Here is a 15,283-nt window from a genome sequence, read left to right on the forward strand (position 1 = left end):
ATTGTCATCAAGTTTGTGCCGCAAACGAAGCCGAGTTGAATATCGACGAAGAAGACAAAGTTGTCGGCCACGTCGAGAGCTACAACTTCACCATCTTTACTTACCCATTCTTGTTCGTTTTCCCATCCTCCATCAAAAAACCAGCCGGGTAGCTCGAGTAAACCTCCACATCTTCCGTCCGAGGGCTTCATCGAGTTAGGAGCTAGGTCTATACTTCATTGTAGAAGCGAGGAGGAGAACGTCATTGTCGGATAGCTTGCAAACCCTCGCTCGTTTCGCATCCAAGTCAGCCCAACCTCGACTCTTGAGCCATCCAACCTTGAGTTGTAGTGCTAGCTTGTACCCGTGGCGTTCACAAACAAGTAAGGGACTTCCAATTCTTTTGGTAGCTTTAAATTTCCGAAATGTGCATTTAGGGTTTTAAAACAAAACTTATTGTTTGCATTAAATCATAGAAATTTGTGTTTGATTTCAAATTCATGGTAGAGGTAGGTGTTTTGCTTATGTTTGATCGAATTTTGATAACAAAATCGTGGGTGGGTAGAATGGTTCGAAGAATGAAAAAGGAAATCGAAAAAGGGATCGAAAAACTCAAAAATCGCGAGTGAGGTTCAGGCTGTAGGCGGGTAGGGTCGGTTCCACCGGCACCTACCGAAGGCATTCTGTCGGTCCCACCGACAGAATGGAGCTTCTGCCACCGACGAAGCTAAACAGCGCGAGAAATTTTACACTGTCGGCAGGACCGTCGGTCCCACCGACATCTGCCGATGTGTATTATGTCGGTTCCACCGACAGCAACTTGTTCCTGCCGCCGACAGCCACCGCCAGACACAGTTCTCTTCAGAACAGTGTTCTGACTCTTGGCTTGACCTCCTCACACCTTATACACTATTTTCCACCCTTTATTTCATTAAAAACATTTAAGTAAATGTCCTCTTTAATTTTTACTTTCCATTTACTTTAAGTTCTTTAATGAAATTAAGGTTTTACCCCCCATTTCGGAACAATGGGAATGGTTTTAAGATCCAAATCTCAAAGGATCAAAATCCGAATTTTGGTTTCAAGAACAAAACGTAATTTTCGATGTTTTCGGCAAGTTTTCAAAATGAAATAACTTTCGCGTTTCTTTGAATTAGATTACAAAACTAATATGGTTCGAATCTCATGATGAGACTTTCATTTACAGAATCCCGTTTTCAATTTCGAGAACTTTGAAAAATTGAGTTTCTGACACTTAGCCAAATTTTCACCAGCTTTCTCTATTTTTAACAGTTTTGGTCCCGAGCATCGTTGGGACCTTGTTTTTGAATAAACTTCGGTGGTTTTCAATGGAAAGACCAAAGGAATGACTTTGAAAGATTGAAAATGAATGGTTGATTTGAAAGGATGAAAAATGAGAATGTTGAGAGAATGGGAAAAGGGAATGAACGGTAAAATGTCAGAGTCACACCCAAGGGGTGATGTCTGCATTTTACATTGTATGTTGTGTGTAGGTTGGTGAAAGGATATCCAGGTTATTAATGAAAGGGTTGCATGTTTATTTCCGATTATGTTAGCGCTTGCGCTGAGTACTGTTATTTATTTTAGGCCGATTGGCCACGGTTGCATGGTAGGAACTGGATATCCGTTCTCAACCCTGTTCTGTTAATTTCTCTTTTGTTTTAAATGAAAAATCATATATGTACGTAGCTATTTTGTGAGCTGTTAAAGGGTTTGTGAATGCCTGAAGGGATAGTGTGTCACATCATCCGGAGGGGTGCACTATCCTGGGATGTACGGTAGGGACCACCAAACTCATACGTGGTATGGGACGCGTATGAGAGTGGAGTCACAACTGGAATCCGGGTCCATTCCTTTCTTATCTTTACCAGTGAACGTGTTTTGTAAAGGTGGTCGTATACGAGTGGAGTGTCTTTTGGGAATCACATGCACGCCTGATAGGCATAGACGAAGATGATTAGTCAGTGATCACTAACAATCTAGTAGTAGTCGAACGTTCTGACACATCGAAAAGAGACCCATTGCTTACGGTCACGTCAAACGGCCAGCCTGAGCCGGATAAATGGTCACCAGTGTGGTAAGCGCAGCGACCGGCCACAAAATCAGGAACTAAAAGCCAGATTTATGTTGTAACATCATGTCCCGACTGGGAGCGATCCAGTCGTGAATCCCAACTCTTTAATTCCAATACTCCACCACTTGTAGTATGTATCTATTGTTATATTTCGAATTATAAATGAGAAGCATGTCTATTATTTCAATGTTGGCAATCTTATTTGCATAAAATGAAAAATGTATGATGAGTATGGATGATTGATGCTTTGTGTAATTTTTAAAACTGTTTAGTTGCTCATCCCTGGCTATATGTACCAGTTGATCGTATTTTATCTTGTAAAACCTTGCATGTATTAAAATGTTCAGTATGCTTTATTCGATCATGCTTAGGAAGGGTTATTAGTAGGAATTGGCTGTGGACTTACTGAGTAGCCATTGTTACTCACCCTTTCCTTCCTATTTTTTTTTAGTTTCAGCACTTGCAGCTACCGAGACAGGCGTAGAGTCAGTATTTGAGGAGTATCTGGTCGGTCAGATCGACGATCAGAGTTTATTGCCTGGTGAGCACTAGGGCTACATCCGTTAGAATTGCCAGTTTCATCCAGGTTGTATGTAGTTTTTGGATTGAGAGTTTAGGCCTATGTTAGAGTGAGAGTATTTTGTAAGCCTGTATATTGATAAATCTTCCGCACTCTGATCTACTTACATGTTAGATGTAATTAGTCTTCCGCTGCTCATTTCCTGTATTTACAGCTTTATATACAGGTTTTGTTATAAATTGGTTTATCAGGCTTGAATTCCGTGAAACGTTAACATAAACAGAGGAGACCATGCCGAAATTTCGAGGTGCCACCTAGTACCTTGGGATTTGGCCTTGGGATTTGTGTTAGCGTTTGGCGGGGCGTCACAAATATAGTTCTCAAAATGGAGCTGTTGATGTTCTAAGAAGGGTGTGCTTTTTGGGTAGTTGAGCAGAAGCTGCTAAGTAAATCTGCTCACATAAACATTAAACAAACAAAATAGATCGATCGAGAGTCTTGTGAGATCAGTAGAGAAGAGAATGAGGAATAAGAGGACTTCGTCGATTTGTGTTAAACAGTGAAACAGTGATGGTTTAAAAAAAAACAATTAAAATAAAATAAAAGGATGTATTTGAAATTCATTATATTTGTTATAAAAGAAATGATTTGACGTCCCACACGATCCAGACCATTGTTTTTTCCATATCCAACGACTCCCAATCATCTGTTTCTCAATTGGTTTATGGGACGTCCCACGAACCGCCCCCATATATATATATATATGGGTCAGGTTCAAGGGCCATGTGAGAAAACATGTAAGAAAACTTTCGGCAGTAAATAAAATTTTAAAATATGGGTTAGAAATTTTAGATTGAGCTGATTTTTTGTGAGGATGATCTCTATGATGGGAAGATCATCCAAAAAAAAAAAAAAATCAGCCCAATCTGAAACTTCTAACCCCATTAAAAGTGATTTAGAATGTGGACCGTCGATTTTTTTTCAATTTTTATCACTAATTTGTAAATCACTTTTGATGGATTTAGAGGTTTCTGATTGAGCTGATTTTTTGTGAGGATGATCTTCTCATCATAGTGACCATCCTTGCAAAAAATCAGCTCAATCCAAAACCTCTAACCCTTATTTTGAAAAATGAAAGTTTTCTTACATGTTTTCTCACATGGCCCTTGAACCTGACCCTATATATATATATATTATATATATATATATATATATAGGTAGCGTTCAATGGCCAACTTTTTGGCAAAACATTTTTCAAAACATGAGTTAGAAGTTTTGGAATGGGCTGATTTTTGGTAAGGATGATCTCTACGGTGAGGAGATCATCCTCACCAAAACTCAGCCCATTCCAAAACTTCTAACCCATGTTTATAAGTTGAAAAATCGTGGACCGTCCATTTTTTGTAAACTGTTTTTGATGGGGTTAGAAGTTTTGGAATGGGCTGATTTTTGGTGATGATGATCTCCTCACCGTAGAGATCATCCTCACCAAAAATCAGCCCATTCCAAAACTTCTAACTCATGTTTGAAAAATGTTTTGCCAAAAAATTTGCTAAAAAGTTTGCCATTGAACGTGACCCTATATATATATATATATATATATATATATATATATATATTATATTATATATATATATATATATATAGATATGGCTGACGTTCCTACGACCCATATTGCGACTCACATTGCTACACCGTTTTTGTCTTATATGGGCAAAAAGGTTTGGAATGGACTGATTTTTTGTGAGGATGATCTCTGTGATGAGGGGATCATCCTTGCAAAAAATCATCCCATTCCAAAATGTAACCCCATCAAAATTGATTTACAAAAATTGGACGATCTAAAAGTTTTCAACTTGTAAACATTGGGCTAGAACTTTCATAATGAGCTGATTTTTGGCAAGGATGATCTCCTCACCATAGAGATCATCCTCACAAAAAATCAGTCCATTCCAAACATTTTTGCCCATATAAGGACAAAACACTGTGTCGCAATGTGAGTAGCTTTATGTGTCTACGGAACCCGACCCTATATATATATATAATTGAGGTTGGAAACAATGGCATTTAAATTATTTTTTCCAATCTCCTAGAGTAGACTGAGGTCAAGGGGTATTTCATTTGTTTGAAAACAGGGGTATTTCATTCAATAAAAACACTAACAAAACCCTACCCACATCCACCATGAATGAGAATGAGAAGCCATGACAGAATCATCCCCATTTCTTTTTTTCCTTCTTTTTGATCAAATATCTTTTAAAAAAAATGTTATTATCTTGCTAAAGATGACAAAATGTCTGTTTGCCTCATCCCTATATCATTCTTGAACAAAATAAGACATGAAATAGTGATTGAAAACCATGTTCGTAGTATTTGTGAGAAATTGAAAATATTTTTAAATTACATTTAAAAAATTGATGAAAATGTTTAATAACTAATAAAATACGTCCCACAATGCTTCTAAAATATTAAATTAATAACATAAATATAAATAAATCAAAACATCACTAAAAATTATCAATATATATGTTCATATTTCCCAAAAAGCACTTGTTAAAAAATTACTTTCTTGCAACTTGCAACAACGCTTAAACATCATCTACTACCATAATTCTTGAAGGTAAAAGCCTGCAACAAAACCCAATCAGGACCAGTACTACCGTACGCCTCTCAAGAGCAGACAACTACCCCACCAATCTCATCATTCATTCATGCTCTCTCTCTCCATTTTCACCAAAATCCCAACCTAAAATCCTCACTCCTGCTACCCCTTCTCTTCACTTCCTCCAACACCCAAAACTCCAAAACCCAAAAAAAAGAAAAAAATATTCGATCATCAATTTTTTTTTTTCTTCAGAAACTTGCTCTTGAATCTCAAGATCACACACCAAAGCCGGTAGAGCAGAAGAGGGAAAAAAAAACATTAAGGAAAAAAATGGGAACTTGGGTTCTAGTCTTTTTCATGTTCTTGCTAACGTGCACCTACTTTCCATCACCAACTTCATCAGATCCACAAGACGAAATCTGTCTCACGAACTTAAGAAAATCCTTAGAAGACCCATCAAACAGTCTCAGAAACTGGACGAAACCCACTTTCTCTAACCCATGTAATGGTTTCACTTCATACCTTCAAGGCGCCACTTGTAACAATGGCCGAATCTACAAACTCTCTCTCGCAAACCTCTCTCTTCGTGGCTCTATCTCTCCTTCTCTCTCCAACTGTACAAACCTCCAATCTCTCGATCTCTCCTCAAACTACCTTTCAGGCCCAATCCCTCCTGAGCTCCAATTTCTAGTCAATCTCGCTGTTCTTAACCTCTCTTCAAATCTCCTGACAAACCCAATCCCACCTCAGCTCGCAATGTGTGCTTACTTGAACGTAATCGATCTACACAATAACTTACTTACAGGACCCATTCCTCAACAATTGGGTCTTTTATCGAGGCTTTCAAGTTTCGATGTTTCGAATAATCGGCTTTCAGGAGCGATTCCTGTGTTGTTGGGGAATCGGAGTGGAAATCTGGTTTTGCCCAGGTTTAATGCGAGTTCGTTTGAAGGGAATAAGGATCTTTATGGGTACCCATTACCACCATTGAAGGCAAAAGGGTTGTCTGTGATGCTGATTGTGGGGATTGGATTGGGTAGTGGGTTGTTGAGTTTGGTTCTTAGTTTTACTGCTGTTTGTATTTGGTTGAGAGTTACAGAGGAAGAAGAAGATGCGAATGGGGAAGAAGGAAAGATTGCTCAATTTATGCCTGATTATTGAATTGGAACTGAAATTGGTGAATTTTAGTTTTGAGGTATGATTTTGTTAATGAAACTCCCCACCCACTTGAGTTTTTGAGAGTTGAGAGTTGAGAGTTGTTTTGAATTCTTCTTCTTTCTTCTTCAATTTTTTTTTTTTTTTTTTGGGTTTGTTGGAGTCTTTTGTATTTTTCATGTAAATTAACTAAAAGAAATATTTGGGTTCCTAATGGATAGTACATCTCTCTGTCTATCTCCTAGTGTAAAAAGTTTAATGTTTGAAAATTATCAGAATATATTGATCGATAGGTATCACTATCAAATAATATAGATCATGATCAATACAAAATATTGACCTTCAAACATTTAAATGTATCAATAAATAAATCAACACGGTGTTGGAGCCGTCTAAAATGTAAATTAATTTAAAAACTATCGGTTCTTAATGCTACACTGCATCTCTCTCTCTCTCTCTCTCTCTCTCTGTGTGGCTTTCTTAATTTTTGTTTTTTTCTTTTTTTTGGGGTATATTAGGTTTACCCCCTTTCATGATGCAAGATTAGGCTTACCCCCTATTGGAATCAACATTACTTTTTCTTCATCATTTAACAGTGAAATTTTGATTTTTTTCAAAATTTAATTTAATAATTTAAGTATTTAAAGAGTATTTCTAAAAAAAATCAAATTTTGATTATTAAAATACAATGTTAACTTATACAATCAAGGAGAGTAAAGTCTTATCTTGCTTCTTGAAAGGGGGTAAATCTAATATTACCAATTTTACAGGAGAGTGTCTCTAAAATACCCTTTTTTATTTTTATTTTTATAACCGGGTATCCCTTAAGAAAATGGACCTGGCCTCTATCAGGGTTTTGCCTGGACCATAGACATGGTCTTATCTAAGGACTAGTCCCGAGGTACATGCAACACCCACACATCATATGCAACACCCATACAGCATACGCACTAAAAATGTGAGGGTGCACCTTCATAGGTGACCCCTGAGGAATTAATGCTTATATTGGGTATTGAATTCCATTAATAGTCATATTGGTATCGAGCTCATGACCTACGGGCTTTAACCGTTTTTCGGTCCGAAATTGCCATTGAACCTATCTCTCTGGCTTTCTCAAATGTCGTAGTATAAAAAGTATAATATTAAAAATATTAGAAAGTAGTGGTCGATGGACATTAGTAATCAATATGTATTGTATTATTATTGATCGAGATCAATACAATATATTGACCTTGAAACATTTAAGTATTGGTGTTTGCCAAGATCATGTATCGATGAAATACAGTATCAATTTTTTTTATTGATGGTATTCCTTTTGTAGACACCCCAATTTAATCAAACAAACTTGAGGGTTTAATCGAATTCAGTGTTGAAGATAAAATCGAAAGAATTTCGATCAATCAAACGAAACTTACTCAAACCAATAGGGAACAAACGGCCAAGCCTAAGTTATGTCTGGCCGCTTGGCACATATGGCTAGGCCATTTGTTTCTCTGACCCTTTGTTTTGTAGTGCATATGTATAAAATGTATTGGCCCTTCTTCAAGAATAGTGAAGGATAATTCTTTCTAGCCCTTGCATATGACCAAGTCAGCTAGGCAGTTAGCCTACCCATGTGTGCACGAGATCCCCTACAGTAAATAACCTCACGAACCCTCCTAAATTGGATTTTACCTCAATTAATCCCTCATTAATTACACCATTTACTCATACCTAAAACCTTATAATTCTCTCACAACTAAGTGTTTTGGTAATCTTCATTGTCCCATAATCTTGACCCAAAGTCACATTTGATCCTCACTTAGGACGAATCTAATTTTGATTTGTTGAGATTCATTAGAAGTAATTTACCTTTCTACCATTTCACTATTCTTCAAAAACCAAAGATATTTCGTAGCATTCTATGTGAAACGACCCAATTCTAAGAATTATAACCATTTTGTCTACTTTCAAGAAGACTTTAGAACTTGTGTGTAAAGACGCTCCAATCCCTAGATTGTTACACTTCCATACCTAGTTTAGAATTTTCTAGAACTTTGAATGCAAGTACACCTCTACCTATCGATGATCATTATTGGTTAGACTCATAGAGGTATAAAAGACTACTAAAGACATCTTGATGGAAAGTATTTAGTGTCATCATATGTGGTTTTCTTCAGAATATTGGAAACTCTAGGTTTTAGGACCAAACTATCTCCAAGGATCTCTAAAAATCCTATAAATAGGAGACTCAATCAAGGCAAAAAAGGAAAGCTCATATATAAAATTATGCCCAAATCTCTCCTAAAAGCTCTCTAGCTTTCATATCCTCCCAAATTTCTTTCAAACTCTATAGAGAGAAGAAACTAAAAAGACAAAAGAAAAAAAGAAGAAGAATACTAAGGTGGGACTAAGAAAACCCCCCATTCTAATACCTTTACTGTGACTTTCCCCCTCTTTTTAATCCTAAGATTTTTTTTTTTTTTTTAACTTACATGCTTTCTAGTTCAAAAATGTAGATTTACATTTCCGAGCCTCAAGGTTTGGGGATAAAGAGTAATCAGTTCCAGTGAGGTAATCTTCCCCCAATAAGTTCTTTGAGAGCATTTACATTTGATAAATTTAGGTGTTCTTACATTATTTACTTTGTTGTAATTTAAATTCTTAGATTAGATGTCTTTACTTTCATTTACTTTCTTTATACTTTAAATTATTTTATTTTACTTTATTGATAACAATAAAGCTAGATAGTAAACCCTATTTGGAGGCAATCTTCTCTTGGTAAGTTCATCCCATGCATAGACTCCCATTCACATATTTACTTATAAATGACTACAAGAAAAGGTGTAAGTTCCTATGGACATATACCTAACCTTAAAGCTAACAAAAAGATTATTTTCACAGATAACATCTCATGTATAAAGTCTTGATCTCTTCATGATCTTGTTTGAATATCACCTATGGGTCAAACTAACAAAGAAAAGCTCCCCAACAGAGTATATAAGCTAGTTTTGAAATTTTGGGACTCCAAATGATGAAATCCAAGTGGATTCTCATCAAAGTCCCAAGCTCAAAAAATATATATATAGCAAACACCCACTTCTAGTAGGAGCTTGCTTATTGTCTTTTTTCCTTCATTTTATAAATTGAACTATAGTTAATTTTTCTTTTAATTTCTATCATCTCCTTTACTCTAAAAAAAACTCATAAAAACAATTTTAAAGCTTGAACCTATGTTCATTTTGGTAGTCATCAATGGATGGGAGGGACAAGGTGTCTAACATTTTCTTTGTCCCTCAACCAAACTCCCTTACCTTAGATTTTTTCGATAGATTTAAAAAACCATTTATCATTTGGATATTTGAGTTACTATAAGCCAAGAAAAATAGAATTTCAAAAAATTCTTTTTGGTGTCCAACCACACCTTAATTGAATGATGACAACTCCTAAACCCACGTAGATGAACTCAAACCTCCAAAAAGATTTCAAAGCCCACGTATCTACACCTTTAATATTTTACACCTTGTAAAAATTACTCTTCTAAATAGTTTTATGAAAGCTGTTAGTATTTGAATTATTATTTTTTTTAATATTTATTAATCATGATTTTAAATATCATTTGAGACCGTGATGATTTGCCCGAGTCATCTCGATATTTTCTAAGAAGGAGACTGATATACAAGGCATCTCACATGTACAAAATCTAGCTTTGACAATATTTTGAAAATCTCATACGAGTCAGTAAAATTCGTTCGACTCAACCAAGATTTTGTATATTTTAATTAAAATATTGATTTTTTTTTTATTTAAATGATTTGTTATCTAAATAAAAAATGATTTAATGATTAAATAGCTTCTAATCTTTCTTTATTTTATAAATATTTTTATATAAATATATGTAAATAAATAATTGTAGAATGAATTTGTACGCATCAAATTTTTATAAAAGCCTAACAAATTTTACAAAAAAATATAAAGTCCCTAAAGTCATAAATAAGCCACACATCCAAATTGGGTCAATTGATTTGGAATAGGCTTTCTAAAGAGTGGATTTTAGGTTTTTGTAGATAAAGCTGATAATCCAACAAATTTCAAGTGATCCGCATTAAGTATTGAGCCCATATACCCAACAAATAGGTTAACCCATAGTTAAGTTCAACACCCCCTAAAATGGGTTGGATCAATAACCAAATAGCATTTAAATCAATTTTTTATAAAATTCTGTTAAGTTGGGGCATATTTGAAAATATCATCTTACCTTATGTCTATAAATACCAAATGGATTGGTCTCCATCCATCGCGATACCTGTAATCGCCACAAAATCCGAAGGCCTGATGCCTATCTCCACCTCTGGCATGTGGAATGAATGAGTCGCCGGAAACCATCTCCACCATGGCCAAGAACAAGGGTCGATCCGCCTTGAAAGACGGTATCTGCAAGAAAGCGCCAAAGCCCACAGTGGCAAACTGCGTCCGAATGTCATCCGAGAATAGGGCGGCCGTAGAAAGAAAGGCACTCCACCTACCCCTGAAACTGGCTGAAGGATAGGGTGTAGGGATGTCCAGACGAACCAACATAGAGACATGCCTCCCTAATCCACGGAGAAGAGAGGTATCTAGTACTCTCTCACTCTCCTCTGCAGGAATCTCAACCCTGGGAACCTCTCTGCCAACTCTACCGGCACCTACGGTCCTATCCGCCCGACCTCGGCCACCGCGTCGACCTCTACCACCACTACCGCTCGGCAGATCCTCAACTGGACCGCTATGAGAAGAACTGGCCTCATCTGCCCTGCTGCCAGACGAAGAACCAGCTACCGACGTTGAATCGGGCCTACGTGAAGGCTGTCTTGGCCAACCATACTCAGTGACCACACCGGATCCCAAGGCAAAGCGAGCCCGAGTCCGGGGCCTCGCCTCCTCCTCCTCATCATCGGATGACTGATACACTATTCGGCCCCTCCGTTCTCTACCCATCTGCAAGTCGCCATGTGGTCAATCAATAACGCAAAAGTCCCGTATCTCGAGGAATCTGTCTAGGTTAAACCTAACCAAATCAAGTTAACCTAAAACTAGCCTAATTGAGTCAAACCAACCCAACTTAGTCAACCAAAAAGTCAAATCCATCCCATCTAGGTCAAACCTAAGTCCAACCCTACTCAATTCAAGTGAATGTGACCAACTCAGCCAAATCCAGTCAAAACCAATCCCATCCCAGTCAACTCAAAGTCCTACCAAAACCTAGTCAACCCAGTTCAGCCGTAAACCAAGTTAACACAAACCCAGTCAACTCAGTCAAACCAATCCACCTAAGTCAAAACCCAAGGACAATCCAGTCAAAACCTAGTCTACTCAGTCAACCCATTTAAACCCAGTCAAAGCTGAGTCAAACCAACCTATTCAAATCGGAATCATACCCGGCTGATCTGGCCAATCCCAGTTAAAGTCTAAACCAAAACCCAATGGATTCGATCGATCCCAGTCCATCTAAGTCAAACTAGGTCAACCCGAGTCATACCCAGTCAACTCAAGTTAATCCAACCCTATCCAAACCCAGTCAACCCGATCAATCAAAGTCAATTCAACCCTACTCAACCACCATCCCTACATGACTCACCCTCAACCATCATCACTTCCAAACTACACAAGCCCACCACCGCTATGCATTCAAGGCCAAATACATAATCCAATAGCAATTAAATAAGGCAAGAGAGATGACAAGTGACAACGAAAGGTAATCTACACTGTCCCTAAAACATGAAGACATTTAAAAAGGGGGCAAGCATGACTCGTCTCCAACATTCGGGGAATCATTCACGATATAAAGAAATCCAAATGAAGGCAACAAAAACTGACAAGGGAAGAGCTGTGATCAGTAAAATCATGGAGTTCACTATCGTTCACTATCATCTCATGGCAAATGAAAACAAGAAAAGAGAGATTAAAACAAAACTCACCTCTAACGCGTAACTCACCAAGAAGCTTTAAGTCGCTTTCAAGCACCAAAGACCGCACGTGCGCTCCGAGTAATCCTACCGACCAAGACAAGTGCTCAAAGCAAGAAGGAATAAGAAGGAGACGAAGAGAAAAGAGGGAATCGCCAGAGAGAAGGAAGAAAGGAAGAAAAACTGAAAGAAACCGAAAATGAAAGGGCGCGCAGGTTTTGAAACGTTGGGACTCATAATGGTCCGTGTCACCAGCACGGATAAAGTAAAATTTGATCTATCCGTATCACCAACACGGATGAAGAGATCTTCATTGGATCCGTGCCTCAGACACGGATGAGATAAGAATAAAGCCATCCGTGTCTTGAACACGGGTTAAATTGTTCTAAATGTCATCCGTGCCTCAAACACGGGTCAATATAAAAATAAAAAAATAAAAATAAAAAATCAAATCAAATCTGAAAGTTCAAAAACCTTTCGAGTTGCACTCAATTTCGATTTGTTAAAACACGACCGAGAAATACCCAAATCACCAAATCTTCATCAGATCCAAGGTCTCACACGAGCTCCGCGCCATCGAGACCAAAGAATCAATAAGGTAACTCTGTCAGACCCCGTGCTTGAGTAACCATTTTTATGCAAAAGTCATCAATTCAACCGATAATTCGAAGTCGTGTTTTGCAAAATTTCGTCGGGCCCGTACAAATAGGGGTTTGGTCTATTCTTTGCAGTTCTTTGCACGCAATTCCTGCAAAGAAGGGCAGCTGTAGACACCTCAATTTGAACGGGCCCTCACTCGAAGGGGCCCAAAAATAATAATGTTCCGATAAATTCGACCCACGGGCCTTAATGGCCCGAATCATCGAAAAATGATATTGTCACCGAAACCCAAGCCCTAACACCTCTCAATGGGTTAGTAGGCTCACCAAAAGGGTTCGGCACACTCCCATCTACCCCGCTCCATGCGAAATACCGATTTCCCAACAAAAGGGGGACAACGGGCCACTAAGGCCCAAACACCAAAAGTGGAGGAAACTACGGTTAAATCAACACCCCTAAGACCACCCCGTGGTCTCGAGGACCCGGAAAAAGGGTGGTGGACCCATCCACAGCTGTTCAACATCGTCGCTTCACGATCGTATACAAGAATGCGATAAATTCCCCAACGGGCCCAAAAGCCCGATTCGCCAAACACGTGGCATTTTGATTTAAAGCAAGGATTTCAAAAAAAAAAAAAAAAATCAAAAAACGAAATGCGAGTGACTTGGGATGCCGACCCCGGATCCAAACCGCACCGGCCCAGCGCCGAAGCGAGAGCCAAGCCAAACAACCCACAACCCTTCTAAACCCAAGCCCAACACATTAAAAGCCCATAACCACTATCCATACCCAATTCACTATCCAACCCAACCAATCAACCCTACTCACATCAACCAATCAACCCCGCAACATCAAAAGATGACACTTGGCCTCACCACCCTCACCTCCCTCATCCAATCACCCACTCCCATCACCATGCCCCCTAAAAACAACCCATCCAACCCATCTCACCTCTCTCCAAAATCACCGCAACCCATACCCTACCCTAACCTAACCTATCCCCATCCTCTAACATCATCAACCACCCACACTCCACCCATACCCTAATCCCTCACCATCATCAACCCCCACATCACCACCCATACCTCTACCCATCAGCTTCCTTAAAACACTCCAATAAATCAACTCAACCCAGACTTCCTTCATCATCAATCAACTAACCCATTTCTCTCTTCTCTAATCAAACAACCCCCATCAACCAATCAACCAACTCATCACCTCACCCTCTCATCATGATTGCCACATGGCATCATCTCCTTTCTCCTCCCAAAAACTAACTTACAACCCCTACACAACCCATTCCCCCTAAATCTACACACTCTCACCTCATCAACCAACCTAACACTCATTCTCTAAACCACTCTCTTACACCCCCACTCCACCACCAACCATCACTCATGTCAACCCATCCAACACTCTACCCAAATAGGTTCGGGTAGGATCCAACCCATTTGGGTCTAAACCTCAACCCATTTCATTCATTACACATTTACCTCTACTTCACCTTAAATTTCACACCTTTCACTCCTATCCTATGTCATTACCCCTTCTCTCACATTTTAACCCCATTATATCCCCAAACCCCCTCCAAACACCTATAAATACCTCTCCTCTCATCCCAAAAATGGTTACACCAAGTCTCCATAAGAAAAAAATCTTACTCTATCTACTCCTCCTCACTACTCTCTCATACCACACTCTAAGAAAAAAAATAACTTCACTCTAACTCACCAAGGACTAAAGAATTCAAAGAAGACGAAGAAGAAGAACAAGAAGAAGAAGAAGTCCAAGAGTACAAGGTGGGAGTAATCAACACCCCCCCTTTTTCCTCTCTCTACCCTCTCCTTCCCTCTTCTATCATCCCCCTCTTTTCATTTTATTTTAAATGAGTTGAGCCATGAATGGACCCCAAGGCTTGGATCTACAAGGATCATCTCCATCGATGAGATGATCCTATGATCAAGCCAAAATTAAATCCCTACTTAGGGAACAAATGTACCCATGTGGCACACTTTTCACTTTCTTTTAAAAATCAGAAGGACCGAGTTATTTGAGGTTACCGCCACGTGGCGGGGAGAAAGGGGTGCCTTACACCTTCCCTTTTCTCCAACCGAGCCGCTTGCCCGAACCTCTAGGTTTGATCAACCCTATCCGTTGCGAGTCACTAACGCCAAAAAATGGCAATGGTTCGAAAGATACACACCGGGTGACCATTCACACCCCTTTTCAATTTGAATGGTGGCGACTCCAATATTTAGTAGTTGTGGCCGTCATAACGACGAAAACCACGTAGCTACAGCGACCAATCATCTTCTCACATCGTTATGGGAAAAAGCTTAATAAAAAGTGAGATGGATCTTATATAATGAAGAATGGGAAATTTTCAGCACCAAACATTTTGGCAA

General features: G+C 38.7%; 1 pseudogene; it reads left to right on the plus strand.

Moving 5' to 3' along the window:
* The first annotated feature begins 5,186 nt into the window (after window positions 1-5,186).
* On the plus strand, window positions 5,187-6,472 carry LOC147404608 (receptor-like protein 44 pseudogene; annotated as a pseudogene).
* Window positions 6,473-15,283: the final 8,811 nt, after the last annotated feature.

The sequence above is a fragment of the Akebia trifoliata genome, chromosome 4 (genome assembly GCF_017979445.1).
Source record: "Akebia trifoliata isolate Shusen 1 chromosome 4, ASM1797944v1, whole genome shotgun sequence".
NCBI classification, from domain to species: domain Eukaryota; kingdom Viridiplantae; phylum Streptophyta; class Magnoliopsida; order Ranunculales; family Lardizabalaceae; genus Akebia; species Akebia trifoliata.